The 18,801-nt window shown below is 44.1% G+C and overlaps 1 protein-coding gene across 8 annotated transcripts in view; it reads left to right on the forward strand.

Moving 5' to 3' along the window:
* The first annotated feature begins 2,178 nt into the window (after nt 1-2,178).
* ZMYM2 (zinc finger MYM-type containing 2) overlaps nt 2,179-18,801 on the forward strand; it is an 87,230-nt gene continuing 70,607 nt past the window's right edge. For 5 of the 8 annotated variants that reach the window (XM_039564827.1, XM_039564852.1, XM_039564840.1 and 2 more), the window contains exons 1-2: nt 2,179-2,335; nt 18,506-18,566. The gene's annotated coding sequence lies outside the window, so the exon portion shown is untranslated. The remainder of the gene's footprint in view (nt 2,336-18,505; nt 18,567-18,801) is intronic. The other 3 variants (XM_039564857.1, XM_039564832.1, XM_039564863.1) reach the window with 3 other exon arrangements.

Raw genomic sequence — 18,801 nt, forward strand, 5'->3', positions numbered from 1 at the left:
CGTTTTTAATGACTACTAAGAGTGATAGGTTTCTCTTAATGTGTTCTTAATTAGAAAAACACTTGTTTTCTACCATCCATTGCTGGTGCTTAAGTCCTCTTGAATTTCTTTCTGAACTTCATGAGAACTTAAATGCTTATGGATAAGAACTATTGTAGAACAAAAGACATCTTCCTGATACATATGACTAGGAATGATGGCAAATATGTAATCTGTAGGACAACTTAATATGCCTTTGAGTTTTACCAACCTAGAAGATACTCCAGGCTAATAATGAAGATGGTCAGAAGCCAGCTGACTTGATGGACTGAATGGGATTCCATGTTGAAATTTCAACAGCTCTCTGGTTACGTAATTAGTTTGACTAGTGTGATACTGCAGATCAAAGTCTATCAATTTATAGGGCATCTTTGAGACCTTCAAAATGAGTGATGATGCATCTCCATGGCACTTCCTTCCTTGGCAGTGGTTGTATTAGAGCTGTTTTGCCATCACCTCACATCTTTTTTTGCAGGCATGAGCAAGCTGCTGCCAGCCCTGAGGTAACTTTGTTCCCCCCCCCCCCCACCAAGTAGCGCTTCCAAGCTTCATCTGATGAGCAGCATGTCTTGGAAAAAAAAAAAAAAAGCCCCCAAAATCAACAAAACCAAACCCACATTAATTCCACTCAACAACATACACTAACAGTGCCGGAGAAGCTTTTGGCTTGAGTTGTTGACTGGAGCCTGTGTCTCCGGGTGGCATCATTAGGAAGAAATTAGATGTACTGTTGTGACAATGGATGATAGAAAATTTCTGGTCTCTCCCACACATGTAAATTATTAGCCAAACACATCAAAGGTGGTGGAGAAAGGAGACATCCCTTCAATGACTCCTGCGCCGCCCGAGAGGGAGGCTGTCCCTCAGGCTAATCCCGCGGGAGGCTCCAGCTCCGGGTTGGAAATGGCGCCAGCGGCTGAAACCCAGCTCCTTGCGCACGCAAGAGACTCTCTCTCCCCGGGGGACGCTGCTTTGCGTGGTTGGCACGGATTGATCCCAGCTAGAAGAGGCTGGGCGGGTATTGCGCTCTCTCTCTCCCTCTTCTGGGCAGAGGAGGATGGGTGAATGGGGCAGAGCGGGACCAGCCCCGCCAGACGGGCGGCTGTGCTCCCCTGATCCTCGAAGGAGCGGGCGCTGGTGCCATGGCCAGCGCAGGGGGAAGGAGCCGCGCAAGGGAAGCGCGCATCCTCCATTTTGGCGGAGGGCGGACGGAGAGTTGGTTCCCGGCGCCTGGCCGGAGCACTCATCCCCTACCCCAGTGCATTGCCGGGGGCACCCGGCTCCTTTTCCCGGGGGAAAGCCGGACGGAGGCTCTTCAAATGGACGCCCCGCTGCGCCTCACGTTGGTTTGAATTGGTACCAAGCTTCCCGCAGCGGCTTCCGACAAAATGGAGGACGCCACCACCACTGCCACCACCACCACCACCACCAGCAGCTCCTCCAGGAGCCATATCGGCTGCTGATATGGCGCCCTCCCCCGCGGCGGGCGGGGGCAGCAAGGCGTCCTCGGCTCAGGAGGAGCTGCCCGGCGGGTTAGGCTGCGGGGGCGCGGGCCAGGCGCCCTCCCTGGGAGACGTGAATTCTCCCTTTTCCCTCTGGGAACGCTTCCATTACCCATGTTCTGTCCATCATGGGAATGGCCCGAGGTTCAAAGCCCTCGTTCGGGAAGGGAAGGAGCGGAGTGGGACCCCTCGGAGAACCACTGCCAGCCCCTACAGCTCGGCGGCGGGGGACGGAGCAGGAGAGGCGAGCCCGCGCCCCACGGCCGGAGCGGTGGCGCCCGCAGGGACCGAGCGCACGGCCGAGACGGCCGGTGCACCCTGCCCGCGGCCGGCGGGGCGCAGCCGGCTCGGCGGCACCGAGAACTTCTACAAGTTGCCGCTGTCAAAGAGCGGCGCGGGGAGCACCAGCGCGACCCTCGTGCACCGGTAACGAGCCGGTCGGTGGACAGCTATCCGGGTTCCTCAAACCTGATGGATCAAAGTGGGAAGAACCCCAAGCATGGCCAGGAGGAAGATTGGCAGTTTATAGGGTCAACCGGCTGCGGGCGGCTCTGATGGATGGGCGGTGCACCCACTCGGCTAGCCCAGCGCCAGAGCCCGCCCTCTGGGAAAGCCAATGCCGGGGCAAGGAGGCGGATCTCCCCGAGCTCGCTTGGCCCGGTTCCTCCTCCCCTTCGGCAGCAGCTGCGCTTCGCCCGGGACTGGACCGAGTTAGAGTTGAGGCGCCGGAGGAGTAGCGCCAGAGTGCGTGCGTCCCCGCGGGGGGTCCGTGCCCGCAGGCGTTGGGGAGTCGGGTAAGGCGGGGCGCGGGGCGCTGCGCCTCATCGGGGCGGGCTGGCGGGGGCTGGCGGCGCTCAGCTGCCCCCAGGGCGGGGATGGGAGAGCAGCCGCCGTGCCTCCCAGCTACCCGGGCGAAGTACCCCGCGGTGCTGTCGCCGCGCCGCCACCTCTGGCGGCGGGGGAACGGACGGCACCGGGGACAGTCCCGCGGATAACCATCGCGCCACGGCGGGGGGCGGCGGGGGGTAAATGGGGGGCGCCCGGGGGCAGCCCCGAAGGGGGGGGCAGGGGCATTTGGGGGAAGGGCCGGGTCTGCTCTAGCGCCTCCTATTTTAACTCTCTCCCTCCCTTCGCCGCCGGGCCCTCGGCTGTTGTTCTGCCCCGGTGCCTCCCCCACCCACCGCCGTCGTCGCCCCCCCGCGGGTGCCTCCCTCCCTCCCCTGCCTGGCGCTCCGCCGCTTCTGCCGCCGCCGCTGCTCCCCTCCCGTATTGTTCGGCTGGGTCCCTCTAATGGCGGACAGGAGGCGGCAGTGCTGTCGGCCGACTGCAGGGGGGCAAACCCGAGACCGGGGGCAACTGCCGCGCAAACGGGGGGGGCGCGGGCGCTCGCCCGCTGCCGGGGCGCTGCCGCTGAGGGCCCCGCGGCCCCCCGGGCGCCGGTTCAGGGCTGATAGGGCAAGTTCGCAGGTAACACTCGCTGCTCCCCGCCGTGGGTGCCACCGCTACCTCTGTCCCCCACACTCGCGCGTAGAAGCCTCCGGTGCGGCGGCGCCCGGGGAGGGCTCCTTGTCCCTCCTTCCTTCAGCGGGGACAAGCGGCGTGGGTGTGCCGTGAGGAGTACCCCACCGCCCCCGGGGAGGGCAGTGAATTTATTTATTTATTTATTTATTTATTTATTTATTTGAAAGGTTGGGATTAAGGGGAAGTGGTGAGTGATGGAGGCAGTACCTGCCCTGGCCAGGCGAAGGAAGCGCTCCTTGGGGGCGCTCCCTGATCCTCGCTGCCCCGTGTTAACCCTGTGTGTTTCCCTTAGCCTCCAGCCCAGTTTGGTGCAGGCTTGGCAGAGACCAACAAGGAGAGGGAGCTCCATTGTGCCTGCTATTTGTGTATCTGTTTCTGCCTCTGCTAGACCTGATTAAGGAGGGCTTGAACCATTCCCCCCGCCTCGTATTCTCCGGGGGCAGGGGTGGAATGAGGTCCCTCCAGGGCTGGCTGGGGAAATTCCTGGGTCTAGCATCCGCTGCCCTGGGGCGAAGCCCCAGTAATGGCTGTGAGGCGGCTCCTCCTCGGGGTGGGCGCTGCTGCTGCAGACATCCTGCAATACCAACTCCGGCAGGCAGACGACGGGCTGCTGCCGCTGCTCACGTTACCCGGCTCAGGAGGGAGGAGGAGGAGGGCATATTTCGGGTGCCCTCTAGAGTTCTGGAGCGTGTATGAAAATCCGTGACTAGACACCTTCAGCCATCTTGAATTCCCCCCCCCCCCCATTGCTCGAATCGCGTGTCCTGCGTGTCATCTCGAGGCTAAGAAGAGGCATGGGAAGTTTAAAATCACCCAGCAGTTGGCGATGGAGAAGCGTCTCTTTGTGCAATTAGACTGGTTCTCTACACCCGCAGATTTGTTTGGGTGGTTTTGTTGGGTTCCTTGGCTGAGCTTCTGAGCCATCCACTTTGTCCCTTCCCCAAAAAGCTGGAGGACACTGGGGAGACCCACAGGTTCTCAATAGCGAGCATTTGTGGTGTGTGCATGTCTGTGTGGGATTTTCAGAGCAGATTTTGTTCTCTGTTGGGTGTTAGGTTGGCTAAAGGAGAGGCTGGTTGCCAATCCCTGTGGGTAGGACTGGGATGTAACTTGACTCTAGTTTCTGCCCTTGTTAATAATGGGGCTGTTTTTTAGCTGCATGGGGGATTCCGAAATGGCCAAGTAGTGCAGCGAAGGAGCAAGTGAGGCTGTGAGCGCACGGGGAGAAGCTCGGGAGGTGCCGCGGTGGGCCCGGGCGCGGTGCGCGGGCTGTGCCGCCAGAGGCGCCGGCGGGCAGCGCGGCGGCTCCGCTGGGAACGTGCAGCCCGAGAACAAAACAAAAAGGCAGTGCCTGGCTTGCGCTCTGGGTCCCTCGCTTGGGTACAGCCCGGATTCAGGTGTTGCAGTCTTCCCCACCACTCGTATCTTAATTTTTTTTTTTTCCTTTATTTCTGTCCCTTGCTGTTTTACGTGGTAGATTTTCCAGATCCGCAAAGCTTGCAACTTTCTTTGTCACTTTTGGTGGCTTACGTATACAAAGAATGAGTGGTTCGCTGCAAAACCTCACCGCTTAGGAGGAAGGCATCAGGTCTGGATTTATTCTAAGCATATAAAATTATGAACCACACCAAAGACTCTTAAGAGTTTGCGTGGCATGTTGTCATTAATAAAGTGGTCTGTTCTAAACCTTGGCTTGCTACTGCAGTTTAAAAATTTTAATCGTAATTTTTTAACTCTACCGTGTCTTGGATGTAAGGCTACCATCCGATTTTATTTCTGATTCATTATGCGTTCCAGTCTAACAGCTGTTCTGTTTTTTCCAATCCCTCATGTCAAAAAAAGTTACTTCTAGGAGCAATCCACGCAAATAATGCTTTGGAAGGAGGGGGACTGTTGTGTACTGGATCTGGTTTGACAAAAATTATTGCCGCTTTGTGTGGCTGCTTATGAAAAGATAAGAATACTGCCAAGAACAGCCATATAGCTAAGATTCAGTAAACCTTACTAAGATGCAGTAAAAAAAAAAAGCATCCTGGTAGGTGGCACACTGTCCTCCTCCAGCTGTGATGATGGTAGTACAGCCTTCTTATGGCATGTGATGGGACCGTGCTGCTCTGGGAGGGAATGTGTTTGGTGCTTAGTGCTGCAAGGTCATCTCTAGGAACCAAACTCCTCAGCCACGTTATTACGTGGTTAAACTAAGTAAGTTGTTTTAATAGAAGACTGTCTTAATTAGAGCAATAAATTCACTTTATTATCTACTAAATTTGCTTTATATTGTTGTTATTAATCTTCTTTGACCTCAAATATATGATTGCATTCTGCTGTTGCTTACCCTGTAATAACATGCTAAGAGGGATTTGCATCAGCAAGAATGTCAAAGTGGCAGTGAAAAAGTGAAAGCAAGTTTCTTTGTCTTCTGTAGAGCTTGTTCAAGTATACAGAGGAATGTGGTACAAAACCGGTATGTCTTTCAGATTTTTGCTGGGGCTGTTTGGTTTGGATTTTGGTTTTTTTGGTCCTGCAGCATCAGGAATGGTCTTGTGTTGTTTAAGACATTTTCATTTTGGTTTTGAGGACTAAGTACAGAATTACTGAAGTTCTGTCACAGTGTTTGAGTTTGCACTCAATTGGTATACCCTGCAACAAAAGCAGTATGGGGAATTCTGTTAAGAACTTGTATCAAGAATTTTTACTAATGGAAAATTCATGGAGAACTGTTTATTTTTTCCATCACAAATAACAATGAGCTCAACTGATCTGTGGAAAGGGATTGAAATTTGAAGTTCACAAGCGTTCAAAAGACCACTCAGGAGTGTCCTCTGAGAAGTTTGAGGTAATACTTGCCTCATGAGGGTCTTAAAACCCTCATATGTTGCAGTGGAGTTTTGCGTCCACTGAAATTGTGTTTAACTCCACAGCTGAAAGTGTTTCCAACTTCTTCTTAACTTTGTTTCAGTGATGTTATCTTAGTAGTTGAATGCTTATGTGGCTGACTGGGTTGCTTATGCATTAGAGTTCAGAGGAAACTTAGCTTGTCTTCCGTATTTATAGCCTGCCCTATGTGCTGCTGGCAGATATGGCTGGCACTAGATGCCAACTTGATGTATGAACAATCTACTCGATTTAGATGCTACTATTTACGTTCTTTGTTTTGGACCAAGATTTGTAAGTTTGTACTTCTAAGAGAAATTTTAGGTAGAAGGAAGAAGTGTGGGATTTCTGGAATGCAGTTGCATGTTATGGCCTCTTCAGTTAGCACTTTTCACTATATTGATTTTTATATCATAGTTTTCCAGCTGCACAGTGGATTCCAGCTCCTCCTGTTTGTTGCCCATGCTGTGTGCATTGGTGTAAATGCACTTCATTGGGACTATTCATCCTGTAACCTGTTTTGGGAGAGAGGTGCTGCTTCCTGTGTGACTGTTCTCAGGTGTTTCTGTGGTTTCTAATGCATGAAAAGGCTTTGTGTCTTTGCTGTCATGGGAATCTCCATCCCTTAGCCCCTACTCAGATGGTTAAGCAGCATTCTTTGCTGCTCTGGTTGGCTTGGTTGAAGATGATCCAGCATTTGCACATTGGCCCAAGAAGACCAATGGCATCCTGGCCTGGATCAGCAGTGGTGTGGCCAGCAGGACCAGGGCAGTGACCGTCCCCCTGTACTCGGCACTGCTGAGGCCACAGCTCCAATCCTGTGTTCAGTTCTGGGCCCCTCACTGCCAGAAAGACATTGAGGGGCTGGAGCGTGTCCAGAGAAGGGCACCGGAGCTGGGGAAGGGTCTGGAGCACAAGTCCTGTGAGGAGCAGCTGTGGGAGCTGGGGGTGTTTAGCCTGGAGAAAAGGAGGCTCAGGGGGGACCTAGAACTCTCTACAGCTGCCTGAAAAGAGGCTGTAGCCAGGTGGGCGTTGGCCTCCCAGGTAACAAGTGACAGAACAAGATGGCCTCAAGTTGCACCAGGGGAGGTTTAGATTGGATATTTGGGAAATTTTTGTCACTGAAAGGGTTGTCAAGCATAGAAACATGCTGCCCAGGAAAGTGGTAGAGTTGCCATCCCTGGAAGTAGTTAAAAGATGTGTAGATGTGAAACTTAATGACATCGTTTAGTGGTGAACATGGTGATGCAGTTTAATGGTTGGACTTGATCTTAAGTGTCTTTTCCAACCTAAATGATTCTATGATTTCAATGCCATTTACTTATACTTAAATGGTTTTGACAATTTAAAGCTTTTCCTTTCCATGAACTTCCAGAAGCTATCAGTTTTATATTTATTCTGTGAAACTCAATTCCACTAGAGTTCAACAGGGCACACGCACACCAGGAGTTTGATTATATGTACATATGAGAACATCAACAGTTGCAATAGATGTGATCGGTGACTGTCCTTTATGGACAGGGTCCACTGAGGGTTTCTCATGCCTTCACCTGAAGTATCTCATGGACTGGACATGTCAATAATGAAAGTTGTTTTCTTGCTTCAGTTTGCTGTCAGAACAAAATGATTTCAATCAATGGTTGTAATACAGATTTTATTAGTCCAACATAAGTAAAATCTACAGAGATTGTTAATTTTTGTGTTCAAATGACAGTTTTCAGTGACAAGATTGCCGCCAACATATTTTTCAAGTTGCTGTTGGTTCAGAGGGCATTTGTACTTTGTGAGTTTGTCCTCATGTTTAAGTGCTTAGCTTAATTTTTGTCCATGTTTCCTAAATTGTTTTGAATTAGCTTTGCCATAATTTCTTTCTCTGCCCCTTTCTCACCATCAGCTATTAGAGAATAATCTGACGGGGATAGCAGGGATTCATCACAGAGGTGGGGTGCAGAAGCAAGTCTTCAGTGATCTGAACAGTGTAGCTGCAGTACTGGTTTGAAACACTCGGGGATTGTCAGTGCTCTAGCCAGCCATACTGAGTGTCAGTATTGATGGGCTTGTTTGCTTTTTTTAAGTTTGTCTGAGATAAGACTACTTAATGGTGTTTGCTGTTGTGCAAAACTATGGGTTTGGGTCTCTAAAAAATGTAATGTATAATATGTTACTTCTTTATTGAAAAGGTTTGTGAACCTTATTGTACGGCTTCTTTAACCCTTACAAGACTATCAGAATCCTTCAGTTAGCATCACTGTAGCTTCCAAAGGCCATAATACCTAAATCTGTGTACCTAGTGCTGTACAGAAGTGTGTTGAGGCATAGTCCCTGCTCATCAGTTTTACTCCCAACACATGCTGAGCAGGATGTCATCTCAGTTCCACCATTCCCCCATGGAATAGTTTGTACAAAGTAGCGATGTATGCTTCAGCACATGCTGTTAACTGATGGGACAACTGATCAGAGCTACTGATGTAACTTTTGCTAGGCCAGATCATTAGGAGAGATCAGTGGCATTATAGAAGAGTTTGTGTTGGTTTCTACGTATAGTTGCCTCTAATCTTTTGCTGTGAAAGGTGGTGTTGGAAGAAGATAGAAAATCATGCACATAGAATTGTATGGGTTATGCCAAATATTATTAATTAGGGGCTGCTTACAGCTCACAGTCAATCCAAGAAACATGGATGTCTTTGTTTTCCTCCTGCAGACTTGTTGGAAGTGAATTGGCACCTTATGTTTCTTTAAGCTCTTCTGTGCAGTGCAACCACACTGAACATGGAAAAAAGTTAATTCGTTTTAGTTAACTCATAATGCAACTGTGCTTTTTTTTCTTTTGCTTTTTTTCCCCTCTCCTTGAAAATAACCTTGGTGAAAACCTTCTTTTTGCAAAGAGTTCCTTTTCCTTAGATCTGTGCAAAATCTTTCCAGCTTGCTATTTACTCCTAGTACTACATCGAATTTCTCTAAAGTCATTTTGTTCATCTCATTAATAAACTCAGCTATCATCCCTGTATGGATGACCTTCAAGTCTCTCTCTTCCAGGCTTGCTGCCCTCTAAACTAACTAAACCTCCGTGTGTGCTTGTGACTTCTCTTTGTGGATGTCTGACCTTTAGCTGAGGCTACTATTGCACAGGAAAACTCTCTGTGCTCTTGCTTGTAGACAGCATTGTCATGAGGTCTTTGGTTCAGGCCCATAATCTAGCCCTGGATTTAGACATAGCACACACTCTTCTAACAGACTGTAGATTTCTCCCACATAGTAAGTAGTGTCTTAACTGTTAATCAGCAATTAAGTGTTTGTTATTTGTGTTGATAAATTATGTGACTACATCTCTGTATCATGTGGTAACAACTTTTCTTAACAGATGTGCTAAGAACGATCCTGCTCTGTTGATTTGAATTCAGAAGCCTATACCAGAGTGCTTTCCTGGACTCCTCTTTTGACTGTCTGGTCTTTTTGCATCTTGTATTTTATGGCTGTAAAACCAACAGGTTTTATTTACCTTTAATCTCATGTTGGGATTTGACTGTGAAGGATATTATCTGCCTTTTGTTAATGAGATTGTCAGTGCTATTTAGGAAGTGGCATCATGGGCAGTTAAACAATTTCGTTCATTCTCCTGTGATGCTCCTCATGCTTGGAGAAGTTCTGCGTGTGCACCCTTACAAGCAAGCCAGTTGCAACCTGTTAATGCAAAAGAAGCTGGCTTTAGGAAATAAAGCCTACTGAAAACAAACCAAACCACCACCTTTCCTGTCACCCTGGGACTCAAACACACCATCCTTAGAACAAGAACTAATTGTAACCATTGTTTATGGTGGTGCTGTTTCCTTGTATTCTCATTTTTGTCTCTCTCCATCTGTTGCCCCCTGTGTTTAGATTGTTTGCTCTTTGAACAGTTGTACTCGGTGTTTGCACAGTGGCTAGCATGATGTGGTCTACAGCTTTGGCTCCTGGGAGTCTGTGATAACAGTTGTGATCTATGGGTGTGGTATTGGTGCCTTTTTTGCTTTTTTTTTTTGTGTATGTGGAAAGGGGAAGAAGACCTAGTGTTGTGTTATACTTGAAATAATGTCATCATTTTGTTTGAGCAACGATTGATCATTAATATACCAATCTATAAATGTTTAAGAATTTTTATTAAGCTGGCAGAATTTACCAGACATGTTTTGAATTTATAGCTAGTGTTTGCATGTGTGCATGTTTGGGGTTTTGTTTATTATAATAATTAGTAGTAGTAGTTGTAGCAGTAGTTTTCTTGTGAGGGTGGTCGTTTTTTGAAAAAAAATGTTCATTTAGGAAGTTGTTTTGTTCTGGTAGGTGATGCCTCATTAAAGAAGCCAAGTAATATCTAGAGAGGCCAGGTAAGAAGTCCTTTGTAATCCATGTAATAAAAAAAAAAAATCACAATTTAGAAATGGCGGAAAACGGAGAGCGCAGCAAAGGTGATTTGCTTTTTACCAGAAGCAAAAATTGGATATTTGCCATTGTCACTGTGTTTGACGATCGTTTTTTATACTTCTATCCAAAGAATTAACAAATAGAAGTACAGAGATGGTCTGACTAAAACTGTGTATAGTACAGTAATGGTCTGAACTAAATTCAGCTTTTTTAGTAATTTAAAAGAGCCATAAAGTTTGGAGAAGATACACAAGAATTACTTAAGGAGTGGAAAACATGTTTTCTATTAACAGACTTCATAAACTCAGGCTATTCCTCAGTTAAAAGAGATTAGACTAGGGTGTGACTTAATCCTGATCTAGGAGAGACTGTGCGTCCAATAACATATTAGATAATTGGGTGTGCTTCCTCCATCTCCCTTTCCATCCCCAGTGTTAAAGGCTGAATTTCTGAGTGTCAGTTATTGCCTAAGCAGTACAAAATCAAACAGGGAACAGTGTGTAGCCTTTCAGCAGGTACAATAACTAGGAGTTGGAATAATTTACTGTGGCATCACTTTCTCCTTTTTAGGCAAAAGTTCATGGAGGATTTGAAAAGCTCCCCGCTAGGAAAGCTAATAGAATTTTTTTTTAAGGCTCAGAATATACTTCAAGTTGCAGACTTGGTCTCAAAAGACAAAATACTGGCTTAAAACAAATACTACCTTGTATATTTTTCATGGGTTTAAATTTAAGGTATATATCCTTGGTTGTATGACCATTTAAACCAGACTAACTTGGGTTTGTCATTGTCCTTTCCTGTTTGTATCAACACGAGCCTTTTCTGGCATTTTTGATTGTTTATGTTTTTAATTTTGGGAGTCAATTTAGGTCCATGAATCATCACAATGAGATTTGGGGGTGCAGAGCTATGTAGGTGTAGAGTATTTGGTCTTGGTTTTTTCTGTTTCAGCTTTCTACCATGTTAGCTCCCATGACGGACTGGCTGTTAGAATCCTTAAACAGCTAGGGAGAAAGGAAGAAAGGAACAGGAATTCAAAACCACAGTAGGCCTGTCCAAGACTGAATGTGGTTTGTAGTTGTGGAACTGTGGTCTTAGCAAATACAATATGCATCTTATTTAAAAATAAGACTATCTTTTACGTTTTAAAAACAGTTTGGTAACCTGGAGTCTTGATTGCATAATGTAACTCTGCAGCCAGCCAGCCAGTGCAGCTGTGAAAACCTATCATACTTGCCTTGCTGACCGTATCTATTCTTGCCTTGGATCCCGTTTCCCGTCAACCTTACCTCATATAGAACTTGAACTATTTTGTGGCTGGTTTTATTTTCTCCCACTTCCCTTTCTATCTCATTTTGTTTGTGGTGATAAGTTTTTCTTTCCTTTGTTATGCTGTAGCTTCATTGTCTGTTTACTTGGTCGTAGTCTACATGGGCTTCCCTCCTACATATAGCAATAACATTACTTACTCTTTTGAATTCAGTTTTCTTTGTTCTGAATTACTAGATGTATTGAGTACTAATCACTGCAAATAAATTGTGTTGAAGAAGCTTGTCCATACCAGGCCCAAAATACTAGATTTTTAGCCAATACTTGATTATTTCTCAGGGATGAAAAATCTGGTTGAGGCTATTAGCTGATGTTAGGTAGTTCTGCTAAAGGCAAAGAAAATGGTTTGTCTGCAAACTTGTTCATTTACAAACTATGGCATGACGGTTTTTCCTCTTTCTAAGCATATGCAAAATTAAAGTATTTTAGAAGCATTAGTCAAAAAGATTTGTGTAATCAGGCGCTGAGAAATGGTGTGCCATTAGGCATGGTGGATACCAGTTATCCAGGCAGAGCTACTTGTTCATGGGTTACACATATATGAGTGTAGACTGAATGCTAGTTAAAGATAAAAATTTTAAAAACCCAACCAATTAAGAAGAAGCACTAATGAAGAATAATGTTAAAAGTCCATGTTGACAGTTAAAAAGTGTCTTTGTTTCCAGAATGTTTGGGAATAGTACAATCTGGGCTGATAGAAGACAACTTTGGCTAGTCCTGGTGAACAGCAAGTTAAATATGAATAGTGCACCCTAGCAGAATGAATGTAAACAGCATACTGGACGGAATTAAGCAAGACTGCAGCCAGCAGTTTAAGGGGAGGTGTTCTTCCCCACTGTTTGATATTGAGAGAACACATCTACAATGTTTGGTCTGGTTTTGGTTAGACTTCATCCTAATGAAGATATGGATATTCTGGAGTAAGTGCAGTGTAAGGCCATCAGCTTGGAGGGTTGGAACACATAGCAAAGAAGGAAAAGCTGAGAGAGAGGGGTGTGTTCAGTCTAAAGAGAAGGCTGAAGGGACAGGTTACTGCTGTCTTCAGCTAATTAGTGAGAAAATACGGAGAAGACAAAGCCAAGCTCTTCTCAGAGATGCCTATTGATAGAATGGCAGGTAATGGGCATAAGTAGCAACAAGGGAAAAAATTGTGAATAGCTAAGATAATCAAACACTGGAACATTCTTGCTCTTGAGAGTTCTATTCTTTCCTGTCTCTAGTTGTTCGTTCACATTTGCTTGGTTTATATATGATTGGCTGTACACCCAATTTCTTCAACTTGACAAATTTGAACAATTGTCTGCTATTTGTGTATGCTGGGTTTTCTTGAAATGCCAGAAAAACGTAGAGCCTTCATAGATTTGAATTCGCAATTAATCTTCATTGCTCCCTGTGGAGCAAGAGTAAGGCATGTTTTTGAAGTGTGTGCTGTGACCCACTGACACCAATGGCCTGTGTTCTATTGACCAGGCCTGACATCTAAATTAATTTACTGTTCCCGGGTCTGTGTCTGATATAGCCATTCAGTATTTGTTCTTCCTATTAAGTGTTACATTTTTTAAAGTTATGATCCATCAAATGACAATTTTACCTCTTTGCATGCTGTAGTAATGCCACTTTCTATTTATTTCTCAGGATTTTACTTGTCCTTTTCCTGTTTTCATATCTTTAGCACAGTGTTTCTCTGCTGTTTCTGTACTCCTTTCCACTTAGCCATCTTTCTAGTCTGTTGCTGTGGTCTAGCGTTGCCTGTTTTCTGGAAATAGATAGACATTTGGCTATAAGTAATAGATAAGCATTTACTGTGGGTCCTTTGTTTCTTTGTCTTGTTTCACCTTTCTATTCCATTTATAATAAAGGACATCCTTAAGCAGCATCTTGCTGCTTGAGTAGTAGAGAGATAAAATTTACTGTCCTACTGCATTACACATAATGGCTTTTAAGGCTAGAAATGGTGCTATGTTCTTGCTGATCAGTATCTTTCCAAGATTAAACAGCCATGAAATACATTAAAAGTGATACATGTCTGTATGGCTGCCCTAAAACAGCGTTGGTCAACATTATGATTTTGATTTGCCATGAATTCCTGTGCCACGTTCTGCTCATTCTTTGATGAGTAATCTTGAGAATTACTGGTGCTTGGTTTGGATACCCCTTCATAGAATTAAGTTTGAGGTTGAGTCTGAATTTTGATTCTGTTCATGCATGCAAGGAAGCATTTCTTAACATTCATTGAGTAGGAAGACTGAAGGAAGAGGCTGTGTTAAGTAAAATTATTCAAATATTCCTGGAAGCATCAGCTGGAAAACAGATGTCAGGATTCACATGTAACAGTTGTGGCTGCAGTTCAGTTAAGATGCTCAGAAGATAGCAAAGTTTGCATGGTTTTGGTAAGCTTTAGTTGTGTGTATATAGTTACTCTTGAATAAAACCAAAATTTTCTGACTTGCTTTGAAATATTTCACTAAGTAGATCTTGCCCTTTTACTGTTCTTAGTTGCCGTCTCTGCTGGATTACAGATCTTTGCATATGCTTTTTTTGTTGAATTCTATGAAATCTGCGTGACAAACACATTTTGAGTGTTACATAATGACTTTTAGTAAGCTAATTTCTTCAATCCATACAACTTCTTTCAAAATGAGGGGAAATAATTAAATTTGAAGCAGCTCCAAACCTACTGGAAAATAAATTCTAGAGTAGTGTCTCAAGACTGAAGTAATGAGATATACCAGGCTTTTGTAGTGATGGTACTCAGGCAAATAGAGAAATTAGATTTGTGAACCTAAACTTAGTATCCTTTTCCTGAAAGCTCTTACCTGTGTTCTGAAACACCAGCAATATAAATACATTGATGGGTTTGTGTTAAATGTTATTCAGACTCTTTAATAAGCCTGTATAGTAATTTAAGACCCTTGTTTTACTTTGGTGTTGTGAATACTTGCACCTGAGTTAGCCCAAAATATGCAAGTATTCCTATTGAACTCATTAGCATGATTTGTATGTGAAACTGGCAGATGAAATAGTTGAGTCATTGTGGCATTAATGTAGTATCTGAGGCTTCCTTAAAGCCTTGCTCGTTTCAGATACACTACTCAGTGTGAGCAGTAGATATACATGTTGTAAAACTCAGTCTGACCTGTTATAATATTCAGCCTGTCACTGCTTGCTGTGTTGTCAGTTAGCACATTCATGTTGAAGTGTTTTATATGGTAGTTGCTGTCAGGGTAGAGCATTTCCGTCTATGGCCATCAGCTTGTCGTGACTGTCCTGTCTGCTAGAAGGATCTCTGTGCTGAAGTTCAGAGCTGTGGCACCAACCTTGATCTCTTCAGGCATAGCTGTAGTGTTCTTGCACAGAAATTTTTGGTTTGGGGTACTGATCTGGCTGGAAAGGATTCCAGCAGGAAAGTCTCTTTTGTCTGGCTATGTGTGTGGTTGCAGAAACAGCTGGGCTGCATGATAGCGTAGCAATGAGACTCTGGACCTGGTAACTAGGCAGACCTTCAAAAGTGCTAAAACTTCTGTTAGAGATGTAAAAGTTAACAGTAAATCAGAGCTACCATATGTCCAAGGCATATCTGAACGTAAAAATGCTAAGGCTGATGACTAGATACACCCCTCAGGAAAGGAGGAAAGAAACCACAAACCAAAACAGCTTATGTGGTTGCCTGTGTTAAGAGTTTTATATCTAGTGACCCAGAAAGGCCCTGCAACTGCTTTTTCTCTAACATGGAGTTCTATTCACATAGGTAGGAGTCTCTCCATACACAGTATCAATCATTCAGTATGCCCAAATTGAGACTGGAGTAGTAGCTTAAAGCTGGCTTAAATTGCAGTGCTTTAAAAATGCTGGGCTACTTGTGTTTTTCTAGCACTTTTCAGTTCTTATATGTGGGTATAGTTGGGTTACTAGTTTGCTTCAATTCCAGTGAAAAGTGCTACTTTTAGGTGATTTTAATTGGAGTGGTGTGCTTTGGTTTTGGGGTGAACTGTGGCATACATTCAACCAGTCACTAGGTTCATGGATTCATACCCCAAGAAGGCTGTGGTATGTAGGTTGCATCTGGTTGTGTAGGGAATGAGTGTTCCTGAGCTGTAGCAAGACATTAAGCTGGAGAGCTTCTTGATAGCTGCTTTGCAGATAGTCTTTATTGAGCTTGTAATCATCAGAGTTAGGAGAAGTCAAGTGATAACAAGTGATTTTCTTTAATAAGGATAGGAACTTTAGAAAGCAGTTGAATTAAAGAAATAAATGATGTTATGGTCAAATGAATGTCAGGGTCAGGAACTGATCATTAGAACTGGATGGCCTCACAGAACACTGGGACATGTTCAGATAGTCTCTAACCTTTTACCAAAATGCTGACACCCATCCCCCAGCTCCAGTCAGCCTGAGAGCCATAGGCTGAAATCCAGATTTTGGATAAATGGGTTGAGCTCCATGAGGCTAGTGGTATTTCTTTTGTATGCAAGAAGATAATTATTCCTCTACTAGGTTAGAGTAATTGCTGTACTAGGCAAATAGACAATTGGGTAACCTGTTTGCAACCAGGATGTCTAGGAATAGAAGCTTTTCAGTTATAGCCTGATTTTTCTGCAGGTGTATTCTGGTTTTCAGCTGGCTGGCTAAGAATTTTGTAGAGTTGCCTTTGGTCCACTGTGTTTAAGTCATCAATGCATTTATTTCATTAAATTGTTACGTGTATTTTTTCCCCCCCGTTCATTACCTTGCATTTATCACTAGTGATTTTGCCTACCACACTGCTTTACAATCAATTTCTGTTTTCAGCTGCTGTGAACAGATTTGTATGATTAGCAAGCACTCATTTCGGGAGTCACTCTCTTTGGCTGACTTATATATGTTGATATGTTGGAACCCCTCTGGTAACTTGTCCTTATTGTGATAACAACAAACAACATGTGATATTTTTCTCTTTAAATAATTACAAATCCTTCAGAGAACCTTTTCTCAAAATCTTTATTATAGATAGTTTCCAGAGCAGTCTTCAGTGAGTACAGTGTTTGAATGCCTTTTGGAAAAGTTAAGTGGGATATAGCAGTTTAATCAGGGTTGCTCAAAAAGTATGTGAACCCTTCAAAAGATTTCAGCAGTAGTCCTGAGAGACATTACCTTTTATTTGCAAAATCCATGTTACTCCCCTCTCCCCCCTTTTTTTGTGTGTATTTATTCAGCTGTAGTTTCTGTCAATTTATTTAGTGATAGAGATAGGACTGTAGTCTGAGTAATTGTTCTCACCTTTTGCTTAAGTAATTGGTTGCAAATACTGAAATAAAAAATGGCTTCGGAAATCTTAAGTGACTGCCACATGGCCCTAGTGATTTGTTCTAAAATCCTCTTGTGTTAGCACTTTGATGCAACATTTTTCCTCTGACCTGACCCCTAGAAAGAGAGCTTAGATGTGATTTTCCCTGATCTTTTCCTTACTGAACATCAGTGCAAAGAATTTATTCTGTGTTTTCCAGTTCAGGCTTCTTGGGTATTCTTTTACTTCTGGAAAATTTTACCGATTGTAAAATTGACAAGAACTGGGATTTTAGACAAACTGTTGCTCTGACATAGGTCAGTAGCCTGTTTCTAACCAAAAAGTGTATGAGATGTGTGTGAAACATTCCCCCAGTACAATTCCAGCACCTTTGTAGGTCAGAGACTTCCTGATAGTAGTAGTTATGGGGTTTTTGGAGTCTTTTTGGACTGATTGTATGCATAATATGGTGAGTTTTCAAAATGCTTTCAAGCTTTTTGTTCTAACTGCTCTATTTCTGTCCCTCCCACTGAGGTTGTTCTTTCTGAAGCCAGATGTTGAAGTAATGAGGTATTTTTAATTTTTTTTTATTCCCCATGGAATTTAAATATGCTTTTCTGGAGTGCTATCTGGATAATTGCATCTTGAACTATGTTGCATGGCTCAGAGTTAGACTAGGATTTGCTTTTTCTTCAGAGAGTTCTCTAGATAGTTGAAGTTTGCTCTGTTGTAAAAATTTGGCCCATCATTCACTGGTGGGTTGGTTTTGCTTTTTAACCCCCTAGTTTGCACAACAGTAGTTGAAATCTTCAGTTACTACTTTGCAGTCTCATTTCCATTATCTCACCCATGGTGTCACTTGAGTGGAAGTGATTGATGGTCTACCATTAATAGGCTGTTTCTTCTGCTTGGGATGTGGAATTTAAATGTAGCCCTGTACCTGTTGAGGTAAATAATTTAGTTATGATACTGTGCTTTCCTAGCAGAAAGTAGTTTTCTTTCGCTGAGGCAAATAAACCCCTTTCTTCTTGTTCCTGTATTTGTGTCTTAGGATGCTGTCTCCTAAATTTTGTTTGTCTGTTCACATTTGAAGATGTCTCAGTTATGTATTATCTCCAAAGTAGTCTTTCAAGTTTTTTTCTTTTTATTTTTTGGCTTACAGCTTTTATATGGAAGCAGTTGTACATGCTGGTCCTACTTTGGATGTCTATTTCCAATGCCCTGTTTTGGTGGAACTGTAGTTTTAGCCAGATTTCAGTGACTCCTTTTGATTTTTGTGCTTTTGCTCCAAGTGTACATAACTGTGACCTTCTGTCACCTTCATTCCACATGTTATTAATGGCACTTGGTAAAAGCATTTGAATTCCAGTTTCTGCTTTTGTTAAAGTGGAGTTGAATTTTTTTTTTTTTTGTTTGAGGTAGTCATATACATCACCTGGATTTCTGCAATTCATGAATTTAACTCTCTTACCGTTCGTCAGTGGAGTTGACCTACAAGTATTACTTAGCTGTCTTAAGAGCTGTGGTAGTTGTCATCATTCTAAAGAAGTGCTTGCATTTTGCCTTTTATTTCTTCCAGCAATTAAGCCTTGAACATAGCAATGGATCGTAATTTATTTCAGCGTGAAGACTTTTAATAGGTGAGTGATGTAGCTTAAATTAAGAGGGACAGACAAAGCCTGATTCAGGAAGGGCTGTTGAATATTGGTAGTGCTTCTGTTTCTGTCCATCTGAAATTTTGGTGTGTGCGTACCACTACAAAGCCTTGGGCTTATTCTGCAGCAGTATTGAACATGCATTTTCTGCAGACTAGGTCTCACTAGTTTGTGGGTTGGTTTTTTTGTTGTTGGTTGGGATTGTTTGTTTGTGGTTTTT

Source organism: Corvus cornix, chromosome 1, assembly GCF_000738735.6.
Source record: "Corvus cornix cornix isolate S_Up_H32 chromosome 1, ASM73873v5, whole genome shotgun sequence".
Classification (NCBI taxonomy): Eukaryota; Metazoa; Chordata; class Aves; order Passeriformes; family Corvidae; genus Corvus; species Corvus cornix.